A 15,202-nucleotide genomic window follows, 5' to 3' on the forward strand; every position below is an offset into this window, starting at 1 on the left:
CAGGGGAAAACACCCTGTTTGTCATCATCACCGTGGGGGAACACACCCTGTCTGTCATCATCACCATCAGGGGAAAATATACCCTGTCTGTCATCATCACCGTCAGGGGAAAACACACCCTGTCTGTCATCATCACCATCAGGGGGAAAACACACCCTGTATGTCATCATCACCATCAGGGGGAAACACACCCTGTCTGTCTGTCATCATCACCATCAGGGGGAAACACACCCTGTCTGTCATCATCACCGTCAGGGGGAAAACACACCCTGTCTGTCATCATCACCGTCAGGGGGAAAACACACCCTGTCTGTCATCATCACCATCAGGGGGAAAATATACCTTGTCTGTCATCATCACTGTCAGGGGAAAACACACCCTGTCTGTCATCACCATCAGGAGGAAACACACCCTGTCTGTCATCATCACCATCAGGGGAAAAACACACCCTGTTTGTCATCATCACCATCAGGGGGAAACACACCCTGTCTGTCATCATCACCATCAGGGGGAAACACACCCTGTCTGTCATCATCACCGTCAGGGGGAAAACACACCCTGTCTGTCATCATCACCATCAGGGGGAAAACACACCCTGTCTGTCATCATCACTATCAGGGGGAAAATATACCTTGTCTGTCATCATCACCGTCAGGGGGAAAACAGACCCTGTCTGTCATCATCACTGTCAGGGGGAAAATATACCTTGTCTGTCATCATCACCGTCAGGGGGAAAACACACCCTGTCTGTCATCATCACCATCAGGGGGAAACACACCCTGTCTGTCTGTCATCATCATCATCAGGGGGAAACACACCCTGTCTGTCATCATCACTGTCAGGGGGAAACACACCCTGTTTGTCATCATCACCATCAGGGGGAAACACACCCTGTCTGTCATCATCACCGTCAGGGGGGAAACACACCCTGTCTGTCATCATCACCATCAGGGGGAAACACACCCTGTCTGTCTGTCATCATCACCATCAGGGGGAAACACACCCTGTCTGTCATCATCACTGTCAGGGGGAAACACACCCTGTCTGTCATCATCAACATCAGGGGAAAAACACACCCTGTCTGTCATCATCACCGTCAGGGAGAAAACACACCCTGTCTGTCATCATCACGGTCAGGGGGAAAATATACCCTGTCTGTCATCATCACCGTCAGGGGGAAAACACACCCTGTCTGTCATCATCACCGTCAGAAAGATTAATGAAGGAATGAAGTGATAATGCCCCGCCAACATTGCCCTCCTCCAATAGGCCAACATTGCCCTCATCCAATAGGCCAACATTGCCCTCATCCAATAGGCCAACATTTCCCTCATCCAATAGGCCAACATTGCCCTCCTCCAATAAGCCAACATTGCCCTCCTCCAATAGGCCAACATTGCCCTCCTCCAATAGGCCAACATTGCCCTCATCCAATCGGCAAACATGGCCCTCATCCAATAGGCCAACATTTCCCTCATCCAATAGGCCAACATTGCCCTCCTCCAATATGCCAACTTTGCCCTCATCCAATAGGCCAACATTGCCCTCCTCCAATAGGCCAACTTTGCCCTCATCCAATAGGCCAACATTGCCCTCATCCAATAGGCCAACATTGCCCTCATCCAATAGGCCAACATTTCCCTCATCCAATAGGCCAACATTGCCCTCCTCCAATAGGCCAACTTTGCCCTCATCCAATAGGCCAACATTGCCCTCCTCCAATAGGCCAACTTTGCCCTCATCCAATAGGCCAACATTGCCCTCATCCAATAGGCCAACATTGCCCTCATCCAATAGGCCAACATTTCCCTCATCCAATAGGCCAACATTGCCCTCCTCCAATAGGCAAACATTGCCCTCATCCAATAGGCCAACATTGCCCTCCTCCAATAGGCAAACATTGCCCTCATCCAATAGGCCAACATTGCCCTCCTCCAATAGGCCAACATTTCCCTCATCCAATAGGCCAACATTGCCCTCCTCCAATAGGCCAACATTGCCCTCCTCCAATAGGCCAACATTGCCCTCCTCCAATAGGCCAACATTGCCCTCCTCCAATAGGCCAACATTGCCCTCCTCCAATAGGCCAACATTGCCCTCCTCCAATAGGCCAACATTGCCCTCATCCAATAGGCCAACATTGCCCTCATTCAATAGGCCAACATTGCCCTCCTCCAATAGGCCAACATTGCCCTCATCCAATAGGCCAACATTGCCCTCCTCCAATAGGCCAACATTGCCCTCCTCCAATAGGCCAACATTGCCCTCATCCAATAGGCTACAACCACACTAAAGATATACCTCAGAGAAAGACTCGAACAACTGATTAATGTTATGACTCATAGAGGCAGATCATTTGTCCAGAAAGTATGATAACCAACGCTGCCAAACACAGCAACCAGTGGCGCCCACATATTTAATGACAAAGATATGTGAAAACATCTTGAGTCGGTAGAAAACATGCCAAGTCATGCCGGTTTTATCTTGTTTTTCTAGAGAAGCATTTATTTTATTTTTGGGGGGCAGAAGGCTCTTCCCCTTTAAGAATCCCTTTGGCTAGCCCTCAGTGATGATGACCCTATATGGGGAAGGCTCTTCCCCTTTAAGAATCCCTTTGGCTAGCCCTCAGTGATGATGACCCTATATGGGGAAGGCTCTTCCCCTTTAAGAATCCCTTTGGCTAGCCCTCAGTGATGATGACCTTATATGGGGGAAAAACCCAACTTTAAAAGCTGCTCTTGAAAACAGGTCATTACCAGTATTTGACTCATGATGATTTTCCTTCCTTCAACTGTCTTCCTTCCAGTATTTGTTTTAAGAAGTCTCCATGGTAACAATATGCCACACCTTACTGATATGTATTTTTTTTGTTGTTGAAGAAAACAAATATATTTTCTCTCTGTTAGAGATGCATGGTAATAACCACCCTGACATATGTGAATAGCAAACAAAAATGACAACGACGACATTGAGGAAAACGTGTAAGAGAATGTTATTGCAGTGTACAAAATATCTCATCAAAAATGAATATTATTATTGCTTTTATCTCAGTAAGGTGTACAAAGTGATGATGTTTAATGTCTGGCAGGTTTACATTTTATTGCTCAAAAAAGGATGAATTATTAGCTTTGCCCTTTAGCTTTTCTCCTCTGTATTCATTATTGATCTTGATATTTGCCTTGTTCTTGAACTTTACCTTGATCTTGAACTTTACCTTTACCTACTTGAGTTAGTAGCAGAAACTTGGATTGTGGATTTTGACAAATGTTTTAGTAGGCTGTTAGTGGAATAATAATGAAATAGCAGTCAACATAGATAACATTGATAGACTCTCCAGTTTCAATTCATTCTCTACTTTCTCTGTATGAAACCCAACCTGACCCTAAGTAAACGAAGCAATCTGATTTTAGATGCTTTTTTTTCTCCTTCATATTCACTAGCCTTTTGAAAACTTAAGCCCAAAGTTATAAAACTATAACAGGTGCTCTTATTTGTGTCCCATGAGTTATGTTTGTAGGATGGACAACGTTAAAAGATAGATTCTGCCTGGAGAGTACAAGGACTAAACTTTACGGTATGAATATCATCCTCTTAGTTTGCAACTTGTCTCAAAACCCCTTGACTTTTGTCTGTTTGAGTACTGAGCCTAGTCCACAGGCATCTATTAGTGAATACGTAGTTTCAAGTATAAGTCAAGTAGAAATGTAAAAATAAATAAATAAAACATATGGCTGCTTTTAGCTACGGTTGCCCAGCAACTGTAGAGCACTAGAACATTTTAGTAGTAGCGATTTGAAGTGTTTCCTTTCCTCTCCTGTACTCCTCCTCACTCAGCTGCTTCCTAGATTCAAGACAAAAGGGTCTATCTAAAAAGGACAATATCCAGAACAGACAAGTCACCAGCCTGCTCTTTGACATTCAAAGCATGGGACGCCTGACTGGGATATTTCTTAGTCGTTTATTTTGTTGTTGTCATATGCTATATTTTTTTCTGTTTGTTAAAAACAGGACCTCGAAACAACACAACACATCACCTCATTTTATTTTTTATTATTTCAATTTTTCTTACCAAAACCCAGAGAGAGGAAACTAAATCTTGCACAATTGTTCATTAAAATCCATGTTGTATCATTTGGATTTAAGTTAATGTTTGTTTGGTTGTTACAAATAGTGCCACTGCCAACCAATGCTTGTGAGGTAATAAGTGCAGGTGTGTTCAAGTTGACACTAACCAGTCTATTCCTGGAAAATCATCCTCTAGGCTGATACATTGTCTAAACTATGAACATGTACTGATTGATCTTGATACAAGCGATTCTTACATTTGAAAGAGTTTGACTGTTTCTTACAGAGGAAGTTGGATATAAATATTGGTATAAATGTAAAAAAGTAACAAAAATAAGGTTATGTCTTAAACAATAGCCTTTTTATAATCAAGTATACATTTTAAAAGACTGGCTATGTTCAATTCCAGACACAATTGTAGGATTCAAATGTAGCATTTATCTTTTTATTCATTTATTGATAAAACAAATGAAAAGTTATTAGTATTGAGTTTTGTCCTCTCTGGGTTTCTGTGAGCTAATCTGAATTCTAGCACTTTCAACCTTTTAAAAAAAGTTATTTTTTTCTTTTAACATTTCAGCTTATATGTTGATATGTTTTTTTTCATTTGTATTTGATCCTGTATATGTATGTGCCATTAGTTTGATGTGTAGATTTGATCAACCTTTGTGTATTTTTCTCCAAAAGAATAACAGTATTTTTGCTAAGACTTTTCACTAATATCTTCTTTCATGTGCCCCCACTCCCCTCTCAGCCCGTTGGGTAACCAGCGCTCATATGCCCCCACTCCCCTCTCAGCCCGTTGGGTAACCAGCGTTCATATGCCCCCACTCCCCTCTCAGCCCGTTGGGTAACCAGCGTTCATATGCCCCCACTCCTCTCAGCCCGTTGGGTAACCAGCGTTCATATGCCCCCACTCCCCTCTCAGCCCGTTGGGTAACCAGCGTTCATATGCCCCCACTCCCCTCTCAGCCCGTTGGGTAACCAGCGTTCATATGCCCCCACTCCCCTCTCAGCCCGTTGGGTAACCAGCGCTCATATGCCCCCACTCCCCTCTCAGCCCGTTGGGTAACCAGCGCTCATATGCCCCCACTCCCCTCTCAGCCCGTTGGGTAACCAGCGCTCATATGCCCCCACTCCCCTCTCAGCCCGTTGGGTAACCAGCGTTCATATGCCCCCACTCCCCTCTCAGCCCGTTGGGTAACCAGCGTTCATATGCCCCCACTCCCCTCTCAGCCCGTTGGGTAACCAGCGTTCATATGCCCCCACTCCCCTCTCAGCCCGTTGGGTAACCAGCGTTCATATGCCCCCACTCCCCTCTCAGCCCGTTGGGTAACCAGCGTTCATATGCCCCCACTCCCCTCTCAGCCCGTTGGGTAACCAGCGTTCATATGCCCCCACTCCTCTCAGCCCGTTGGGTAACCAGCGTTCATATGCCCCCACTCCCCTCTCAGCCCGTTGGGTAACCAGCGTTCATATGCCCCCACTCCCCTCTCAGCCCGTTGGGTAACCAGCGTTCATATGCCCCCACTCCCCTCTCAGCCCGTTGGGTAACCAGCGTCATATGCCCCCACTCCCCTCTCAGCCCGTTGGGTAACCAGCGTTCATATGCCCCCACTCCCCTCTCAGCCCGTTGGGTAACCAGCGTTCATATGCCCCCACTCCCCTCTCAGCCCGTTGGGTAACCAGCGTTCATATGCCCCCACTCCCCTCTCAGCCCGTTGGGTAACCAGCGCTCATATGCCCCCACTCCCCTCTCAGCCCGTTGGGTAACCAGCGTTCATATGCCCCCACTCCCCTCTCAGCCCGTTGGGTAACCAGCGCTCATATGCCCCCACTCCCCTCTCAGCCCGTTGGGTAACCAGCGTTCATATGCCCCCACTCCCCTCTCAGCCCGTTGGGTAACCAGCGCTCATATGCCCCCACTCCCCTCTCAGCCCGTTGGGTAACCAGCGTTCATATGCCCCCACTCCCCTCTCAGCCCGTTGGGTAACCAGCATTCATATGCCCCCACTCCCCTCGCAGCCCGTTGTGTAACCAGCTGTCATATGCCCCCACTCCCCTCTCAGCCCGTTGGGTAACCAGCGTTCATATGCCCCCACTCCCCTCTCAGCCCGTTGGGTAACCAGCATTCATATGCCCCCACTCCCCTCTCAGCCCGTTGGGTAACCAGCGTTCATATGCCCCCACTCCCCTCTCAGCCCGTTGGGTAACCAGCGTTCATATGCCCACCACCCCCTCTCAGCCCGTTGGGTAACCAGCGTTCATATGCCCCCACTCCCCTCTCAGCCCGTTGGGTAACCAGCGCTCATATGCCCCCACTCCCCTCTCAGCCCGTTGGGTAACCAGCGTTCATATGCCCCCAACCCCCTCTCAGCCCGTTGGGTAACCAGCGTTGCCTTCTCTATTGAAATTGTATCTAACCCAACAACAAATATATTCTACAACCAAGTATCTGTAACAGAGAGCATGGTGAACATTATATGTCGTCGTCCCTAGGACATTCACAATCTGGAATAGAAGGACTACCAGATCGACCTCTTCTTCAAGGTAAAAAAAAGAAAGAAAAGAGCAGGTCCTGTTCTCCGACAGATGTGACACAGTTCCATCCAACAGCACATTATCTGGGGAACCCAGTTCTAAAGCACTTTTATTCAGCCCCCATGTTCATAACAACTGACTGATGCATGACTGTAAAGGGTTGTACTACTGCCTAGTAGCTAGAAAACACATGTTGCTTCTAGACAGATTCAGGCAGTCTTGAAATGAATATTGTACAACACTCTATATTAACATGATGTGCCAAGACAGGGCTTGTAATAGAGAAGGTAAGTACGTCTCCATCTGCCCCAGTTTACAGTAGACTTCACCCCACACCTAACAGTTTACAGTAGACTTCACCTCACACATAACAGTTTACAGTAGACTTCACCTCACACATAACAGTTTACAGTAGACTTCACCTCACACCTAACAGTTTACAGTACACTTCACCCCACACATAACAGTTTACAGTAGACTTCACCCCACACATAACAGTTTACAGTAGACTTCACCTCACACAACAGTTTACAGTAGACTTCACCCCACACATAACAGTTTACAGTGGATTTCACCCCACACATAACAGTTTACAGTGGATTTCACCCCACACATAACAGTTTACAGTAGACTTCACCTCACACATAACAGTTTACAGTAGACTTCACCTCACACATAACAGTTTACAGTAGACTTCACCTCACACATAACAGTAGACTTCACCCCACACATAACAGTTTACAGTAGACTTCACCCCACACATAACAGTTTACAGTAGACTTCACCTCACACATAACAGTTTACAGTAGACTTCACCCCACACATAACAGTTTACAGTAGACTTCACCCCACACATAACAGTTTACAGTAGACTTCACCCACACATAACAGTTTACAGTAGACTACACCCTATACCACACATAACAGTTTACAGTAGACTTCACCCCACACATAACATTTACAGTAGACTTCACCCCACACATAACAGTTTACAGTAGACTTCACCCCACACATAACAGTTTACAGTAGACTTCACCCCACACATAACAGTTTACAGTAGACTTCACCTCACACATAACAGTTTACAGTAGACTTCACCTCACACATAACAGTTTACAGTAGACTTCACCCACACATAACAGTTTACAGTAGACTTCACCCCACACATAACAGTTTACAGTAGACTTCACCCCACACATAACAGTTTACAGTAGACTTCACCCCACACATAACAGTTTACAGTAGACTTCACCTCACACATAACAGTTTACAGTAGACTTCACCTCACACATAACAGTTTACAGTAGACTTCACCTCACACATAACAGTTTACAGTAGACTTCACCCCACACATAACAGTTTACAGTAGACTTCACCCCACACATAACAGTTTACAGTAGACTTCACCTCACACATAACAGTTTACAGTAGACTTCACCCCACACATAACAGTTTACAGTAGACTTCACCTCACACATAACAGTTTACAGTAGACTTCACCTCACACATAACAGTTTACAGTAGACTTCACCCCACACATAACAGTTTACAGTAGACTTCACCCCACACATAACAGTTTACAGTAGACTTTACCTCACACATAACAGTTTACAGTAGACTTCACCTCACACATAACAGTTTACAGTAGACTTCACCTCACACATAACAGTTTACAGTAGACTTCACCTCACACATAACAGTTTACAGTAGACTTCACCTCACACATAACAGTTTACAGTAGACTTCACCTCACACAACAGTTTACAGTAGACTTCACCCCACACATAACAGTTTACAGTAGACTTCACCTCACACATAACAGTTTACAGTAGACTACACATAACAGTTTACAGTAGACTTCACCTCACACATAACAGTTTACAGTAGACTTCACCCCACACATAACAGTTTACAGTAGACTTCACCTCACACATAACAGTTTACAGTAGACTTCACCCCACACATAACAGTTTACAGTAGACTTCACCTCACACATAACAGTTTACAGTAGACTTCACCTCACACATAACAGTTTACAGTAGACTTCACCCCACACATAACAGTTTACAGTAGACTTCACCTCACACATAACAGTTTACAGTAGACTTCACCTCACACATAACAGTTTACAGTAGACTTCACCTCACACATAACAGTTTACAGTACACTTCACCCCACACATAACAGTTTACAGTAGACTTCACCCCACACATAACAGTTTACAGTAGACTTCACCTCACACATAACAGTTTACAGTAGACTTCACCTCACACATAACAGTTTACAGTAGACTTCACATAACAGTTTACAGTAGACTTCACCCCACACATAACAGTTTACAGTAGACTTCACCTCACACATAACAGTTTACAGTAGACTTCACCCCACACATAACAGTTTACAGTAGACTTCACCCCACACATAACAGTTTACAGTAGACTTCACCCCACACATAACAGTTTACAGTAGACTTCACCCCACACATAACAGTTTACAGTAGACTTCACCCCACACATAACAGTTTACAGTAGACTTCACCCCACACATAACAGTTTACAGTAGACTTCACCCCACACATAACATTTTACAGTAGACTTCACCTCACACATAACAGTTTACAGTAGACTTCACCCCACACATAACAGTTTACAGTGGATTTCACCCCACACATAACAGTTTACAGTACACTTCACCCCACACATAACAGTTTACAGTAGACTTCACCTCACACATAACAGTTTACAGTAGACTTCACCTCACACATAACCGTTTACAGTAGAGGTGATAGAAATGCTAATAATTCATTGGCAAAAGAAAACTAAAACTAAAGTACTTGTTGGAGGCAGCTTTAAATGCTACGTTTTGCAGAGCTAACCTTGGGAAGTGGCCTTTTCAGGAGTATTTTAGCAGTACTTCAGTATCATCAGGATGACCTAATCATGAGTCCATCCCACTCGTTTTTTGGAGAGATACCCCTGCTCTACCCCTGAGAAGGCCTACCTCTGACAGTGGTGTTGTGATTCAAAGCGTCAGATAGGTCTTTGGCATTGTTAATGAAAGGTTGTGGAAGTAATATCTCGCCTTCAGTACTGACTGGGTGCGGAGCGGATGTTTTCGCTACAATGCCTTGTTGGCTCATTACCTCGCCTGCACCTACTAGAGATGCACTTGTCCTCACCGTTCCTCTGTTAGTAGGTGAACAACACAGAATTTAAGGGAATTATTTGATCAATTTTAAGTCAGAAAACCGATTGGATTTCATGAATGCTTTTTTTTTTCCCCCTAGTGAGAAACGGGGTACTGTCTGGTGAAAAGACAGAATCCACATGTAGTTTTATATCTATTTCTAGCTTAATGTAAGTCTTGCATTCAAAGCTTTTTGTGTATCTTGTTTAGTGACATAGACATTTATTTTTAGTACTTGCTTATTACAGCCAACTCTGGAAAAAAAAGGTGAACGAAACAAAAATGGAATATTTACTTTCATCCTTACACTATTTTACATTTTCTCAACTATATTCTTCAGAGAAAAAAAAACATAGTTTTTTTTTTTGTTTGTTTGTTACATATCTCACATGCGATCAGTTGCTGCAATGTAAAGTGACAGATTTGTATATTGGTTGATCCAAAGAGATGACATAAACAGCAAACCTCTTTTACTTATTGTACAGTACATTGTATCTTTGACTTGTCATGTGTTATGTTGAAATTATTAAAAGACAAATTCACGGTTTCATACTTTGGCTGCGTTTTTGATTTGATTTGACTCCCTTTGAAAGGTTAGAACACAGAAAAGTAGGAAATGGACTTAAACAGACTGGAAAAGGAAGTGTACACGGCACCTTGACTTCTTTTTTTTTTTTACACATTTTGTTGTGTTACAGCCTGAATTTAAAATAGATTTTTGTGTCTACACAATTCAAATCAAATGTATTTATACAGCCCTTCGTACATCAGCTGATATCTCAAAGTGCTGTACAGAAACCCAACCTAAAACCCCAAACAGCAAGCAATGCAGGTGTAGAAGAACGGTGGCTAGGAAAAACTCCCTAGAAAGGCCAGAACCTAGGAAGAAACCTAGAGCGAGGAACCACACATAATACCAATAATGTCAAAGTGGAATTATATCTTTTAGAATGTTTTTTTTTTATACACATGAATTCAAAAAGGAAAGTCATGTGACTTCGTAAAGCACATTTTTACTCCTGAACTAATTAAGGGCCATAACACAGGGGTTGAATACTTATGGCACTCAAGACATTTCAGAATTCAATTAATTTGTAAAAAAAAAAATGCATATGTGCAATAATAGGATTTAACATTATTTTTTAAATTTGATTTATTATGGATCGTCATTACATTACTCTTCCTGGGGTTTATTATGGATCGCTACTCTTCCCGGGGTTTATTATGGATCGCTACTCTTCCTGGGGCTTATTATGGATCGCTACTCTTCCCTGGGGTTTATTATGGATCGCTACTCTTCCTGGGGTTTATTATGGATCGCTACTCTTCCTGGGGTTTATTATGGATCGCTACTCTTCCCTGGGGTTTATTATGGATCGCTACTCTACCTGGGGTTTATTATGGATGGCTACTCTTCCCGGGGTTTATTATGGATCGCTACTCTTCCTGGGGTTTATTATGGATCGCTACTCTTCCTGGGGTTTATTATGGATCGCTACTCTTCCTGGGGTTTATTATGGATCGCTACTCTTCCCTGGGGTTTATTATGGATCGCTACTCTTCCCGGGGTTTATTATGGATCGCTACTCTTCCTGGGGTTTATTATGGATCGCTACTCTTCCCGGGGTTTATTATGGATCGCTACTCTTCCTGGGGTTTATTATGGATCGCTACTCTTCCCTGGGGTTTATTATGGATCGCTACTCTTCCTGGGGTTTATTATGGATGGCTACTCTTCCCGGGGTTTATTATGGATCGCTACTCTTCCTGGGGTTTATTATGGATCGCTACTCTTCCTGGGGTTTATTATGGATCGCTACTCTTCCTGGGGTTTATTATGGATCGCTACTCTTCCTGGGGTTTATTATGGATCGCTACTCTTCCTGGGGTTTATTATGGATCGCTACTCTTCCTGGGGTTTATTATGGATCGCTACTCTTCCTGGGGTTTATTATGGATCGCTACTCTTCCTGGGGTTTATTATGGATCGCTACTCTTCCTGGGGTTTATTATGGATCGCTACTCTTCCTGGGGTTTATTATGGATCGCTACTCTTCCTGGGGTTTATTATGGATCACTACTCTTCCTGGGGTTTATTATGGATGGCTACTCTTCCCGGAGTTTATTATGGATCGCTACTCTTCCTGGGGTTTATTATTGATCGCTACTCTACCTGGGGTTTATTTCCCGGGGTTTATGGATCGCTACTCTTCTTTATTATGGATCCTACTCTTCCAGGGTTTATTATGGATCGCTACTCTTCCCGGGGTTTATTATGGATCGCTACTCTTCCTGGGGTTTATTATGGATCGCTACTCTTCCCGGGGTTTATTATGGATCGCTACTCTTCCTGGGGTTTATTATGGATCGCTACTCTTCCTGGGGTTTATTATGGATCGCTACTCTTCCTGGGGTTTATTATGGATCGCTACTCTTCCTGGGGTTTATTATGGATCGCTACTCTTCCTGGGGTTTATTATGGATCGCTACTCTTCCTGGGGTTTATTATGGATCGCTACTCTTCCTGGGGTTTATTATGGATCGCTACTCTTCCTGGGGTTTATTATGGATCGCTACTCTTCCTGGGGTTTATTATGGATCGCTACTCTTCCTGGGGTTTATTATGGATCGCTACTCTTCCTGGGGTTTATTATGGATCGCTACTCTTCCTGGGGTTTATTATGGATTGCCATTAGCTGGGACAAGTCTTCCTGGGGTTTATTATGGATCGCTACTCTTCCTGGGGTTTATTATGGATTATACAATTTACTTATGGATCGCTACTTTCCTGGGGTTTATTATGGATCATTACTACATTCCTGGGGTTTATTCCTGGGGTTTAAGTGGATGCCCTCAGGGGTTTATTATGCCCTACTCAACGATCCTGGGGTTTATTATGGATCACAAAATCTGTGGTTTATTATGGATCGTGGGGTTTATTATGGATGTACTTTCCTGGGGTTTGGATCGTCTGATTTCCTGGGGTTTATCAGGGGTTTATTACCTTCCTGGGAATTATGGATCGTTCCATGTTTATTATGGATCACTATGGGGTTTATTATGGATGTACACTTCCTGGGGTTTATAGTCTGTTCTTCCTGGGGTTTATTATGGACTGTACTCTTCCTGGGGTTTATTATGTCTAGTGGGGTTTATTATGGTGTCTCTTCCTGGGGTTTATTAATGGAAGTAGTGATTCCAGGGGTTTATTATGGATCTTCTACTTTCCTGGGGTTTATTATGGATCGCTATCTTCCGGGGTTTATTATGGATCGCTACTCTTCCTGGGGTTTAGAATGCATCGCTACTCTTCCCGGGTTTATCACAGTACTCTTCCTGGGGTTTATTATGGATCGCTACTCTTCCTGGGGTTTATTATGGATCACTACTCTTCCTGGGGTTTATTATGGATCTATACCTGGGGTTTATTATGGATCGCTACTCTTCCCGGGTTTATTATAATCAGCTCTCTGTTCCTGGGGTTTATTATGGATGCCCTGTTCCTGGGGTTTATTATGGAAAAGTCCCTTCCTGGGGTTTATTTGGATGACACCTGACCATATTATGGAACTAGAGCCTGTAGGACCTTCCTGGGGCTGTTATTATGGATCGCTACTCTTCCCGGGTTTATTATGGACAGACTTCTTCCTGGGGTTTAGCTACTGTTGTATCAATTATGTGTTGACCATGACAGTTTACAAGTCAAAGCAGCTAGTCACCTCAACTTGGGTCCAGCAAAATTAAGGCAGTTATACAATTTAAAAACATTACAATACATTCATAACAGATTTCACAACACAAAGTGTGTGCCCTCAGGGCCCTACTCAACGATCACATATCTACAACACAAAATCTGTGTGTGTGTGTGTATAAGGTGTAGTTTTACCTGCTTTGCAAATCTGATTATACTGCTTGTATCAGTTACCTGATGTGGAATAGAGTTCCATGTAGTTATGGCACTATGTAGTACTGTACACCTCCCATAGTCTGTTCTGGATTTGGGGACTGTGTAGCGATCTCTGGTGGCATGTCTAGTGGGGTATGCATGGGTGTCTGAGCACATACATTTATCTAGTGATAAAGTCCTTCTCCTCTACTTGCCAGGGGACATTTATCTGTTTAAGGTCCTTCATCTCTATTACATACATTGTATCTAGCTCCTTCATCTCTGTACCCCAGCCGTGCTGCCCAATTCTGAGCCTATTGAAAAAGTCCCTCTTTGTGACACCTGACCATATGCGACAAAACTATCTGTAGGACCTTCATCTTGCTGTTAAGAAGGTAGAGCAGCATTATAGACAGACTATCTAGCTACTGTCCTATCATCTGTGTTGACCATGACAGTTTACATTTATCTGTAAGGTCCTTCATCTCTGTTGCTCAATTTCACATTATTTATCTTTAGTTGAGGTTTCATCTCTGAATGATTTGTCCCAAATACATTTTTTGTTTTTGAAATATTTTGGTCCTTCATCTCTGAAACCCCACACATACATTTATCTGTAACTGAATGACTTCATCTCTGTACCCAACACATACATTTATCTGTAAGGTCCTTCATCTCTGTACCCAACACATACATTTATCTGTAAGGTCCTTCATCTCTGTACCCCACACATACATTTATCTGTAAGGTCCTTCATCTCTGTACCCCACACATACATTTATCTGTAAGGTCCTTCATCTCTGTACCCCACACATACATTTATCTGTAAGGTCCTTCATCTCTGTACCCCACACATACATTTATCTGTAAGGTCCTTCATCTCTGTACCCCACACATACAATTATCTGTAAGGTCCTTCATCTCTGTACCCCACACATACATTTATCTGTAAGGTCCTTCAGTCCAGCAGTGATTTTCAAACACAGATTCAACCACAAAGGCCAGGGAGGTTTTCCAATGCCTCACAAAGAAGGGCACCTGTTGGTAGATGGGTAAAAATAAAAAAGCAGACATTGAACATCCCTGTGAGCATGGTGAAGTTATTAATTACATTTACATTTACATTTAAGTCATTTAGCAAAAATACAGGTGTCCTTCTTAGTCCGGAAAGGAAGGAAACTTACAAATTGATTGAGGCCAATGGTGACTTTAAAACAGTTAAGAGTTTAATGGCTGTGATAGAAAACTGAGGAATACAACCTAAATGACATGTTTTCAGTTTGTCATTATGGGGTATATTGAAAAAATATTGTTTGATCAATTTTCAATTCACTGTAAAACAGCAAAATGTGGAAAAGAAATGAACAATATTCTGAATACAAAGCTGTTTGTGGCATCCCACAGACATCACTACACCACACTTCATATTTTCAAGATGGTTTGATCAGACTGGACACCGCTAAGGGTCTTGTTACTTGGTTAAAAGAAATTGAACACCTAATTACAGGCAAAATCATAGAGGAA

General features: G+C 43.3%; 1 long non-coding RNA gene across 50 annotated transcripts; it reads right to left on the bottom strand.

Moving 5' to 3' along the window:
• Window positions 1–6,847: 6,847 nt before the first annotated feature.
• Window positions 6,848–9,495, bottom strand: LOC127912425 (uncharacterized). 50 transcript variants are annotated; one of them, XR_008082535.1, is made up of 9 exons: window positions 9,300–9,387; window positions 9,145–9,206; window positions 8,780–8,872; window positions 8,470–8,717; window positions 8,200–8,354; window positions 7,766–8,106; window positions 7,581–7,704; window positions 7,151–7,391; window positions 6,858–6,997 (listed from the first exon to the last, which is right to left on the bottom strand). It is a non-coding gene; the product is annotated as an uncharacterized LOC127912425 (long non-coding RNA). The 50 variants fall into 50 exon arrangements; XR_008082533.1 differs by having other exon boundaries at window positions 8,780–8,841; window positions 8,990–9,206; XR_008082524.1 differs by having other exon boundaries at window positions 8,470–8,748; window positions 8,811–8,872; window positions 8,959–9,206; window positions 9,238–9,387.
• Between the last annotated feature and the right edge of the window lie 5,707 nt (window positions 9,496–15,202).

Source organism: Oncorhynchus keta, chromosome 27 (assembly GCF_023373465.1).
Source record: "Oncorhynchus keta strain PuntledgeMale-10-30-2019 chromosome 27, Oket_V2, whole genome shotgun sequence".
Taxonomy (NCBI): domain Eukaryota; kingdom Metazoa; phylum Chordata; class Actinopteri; order Salmoniformes; family Salmonidae; genus Oncorhynchus; species Oncorhynchus keta.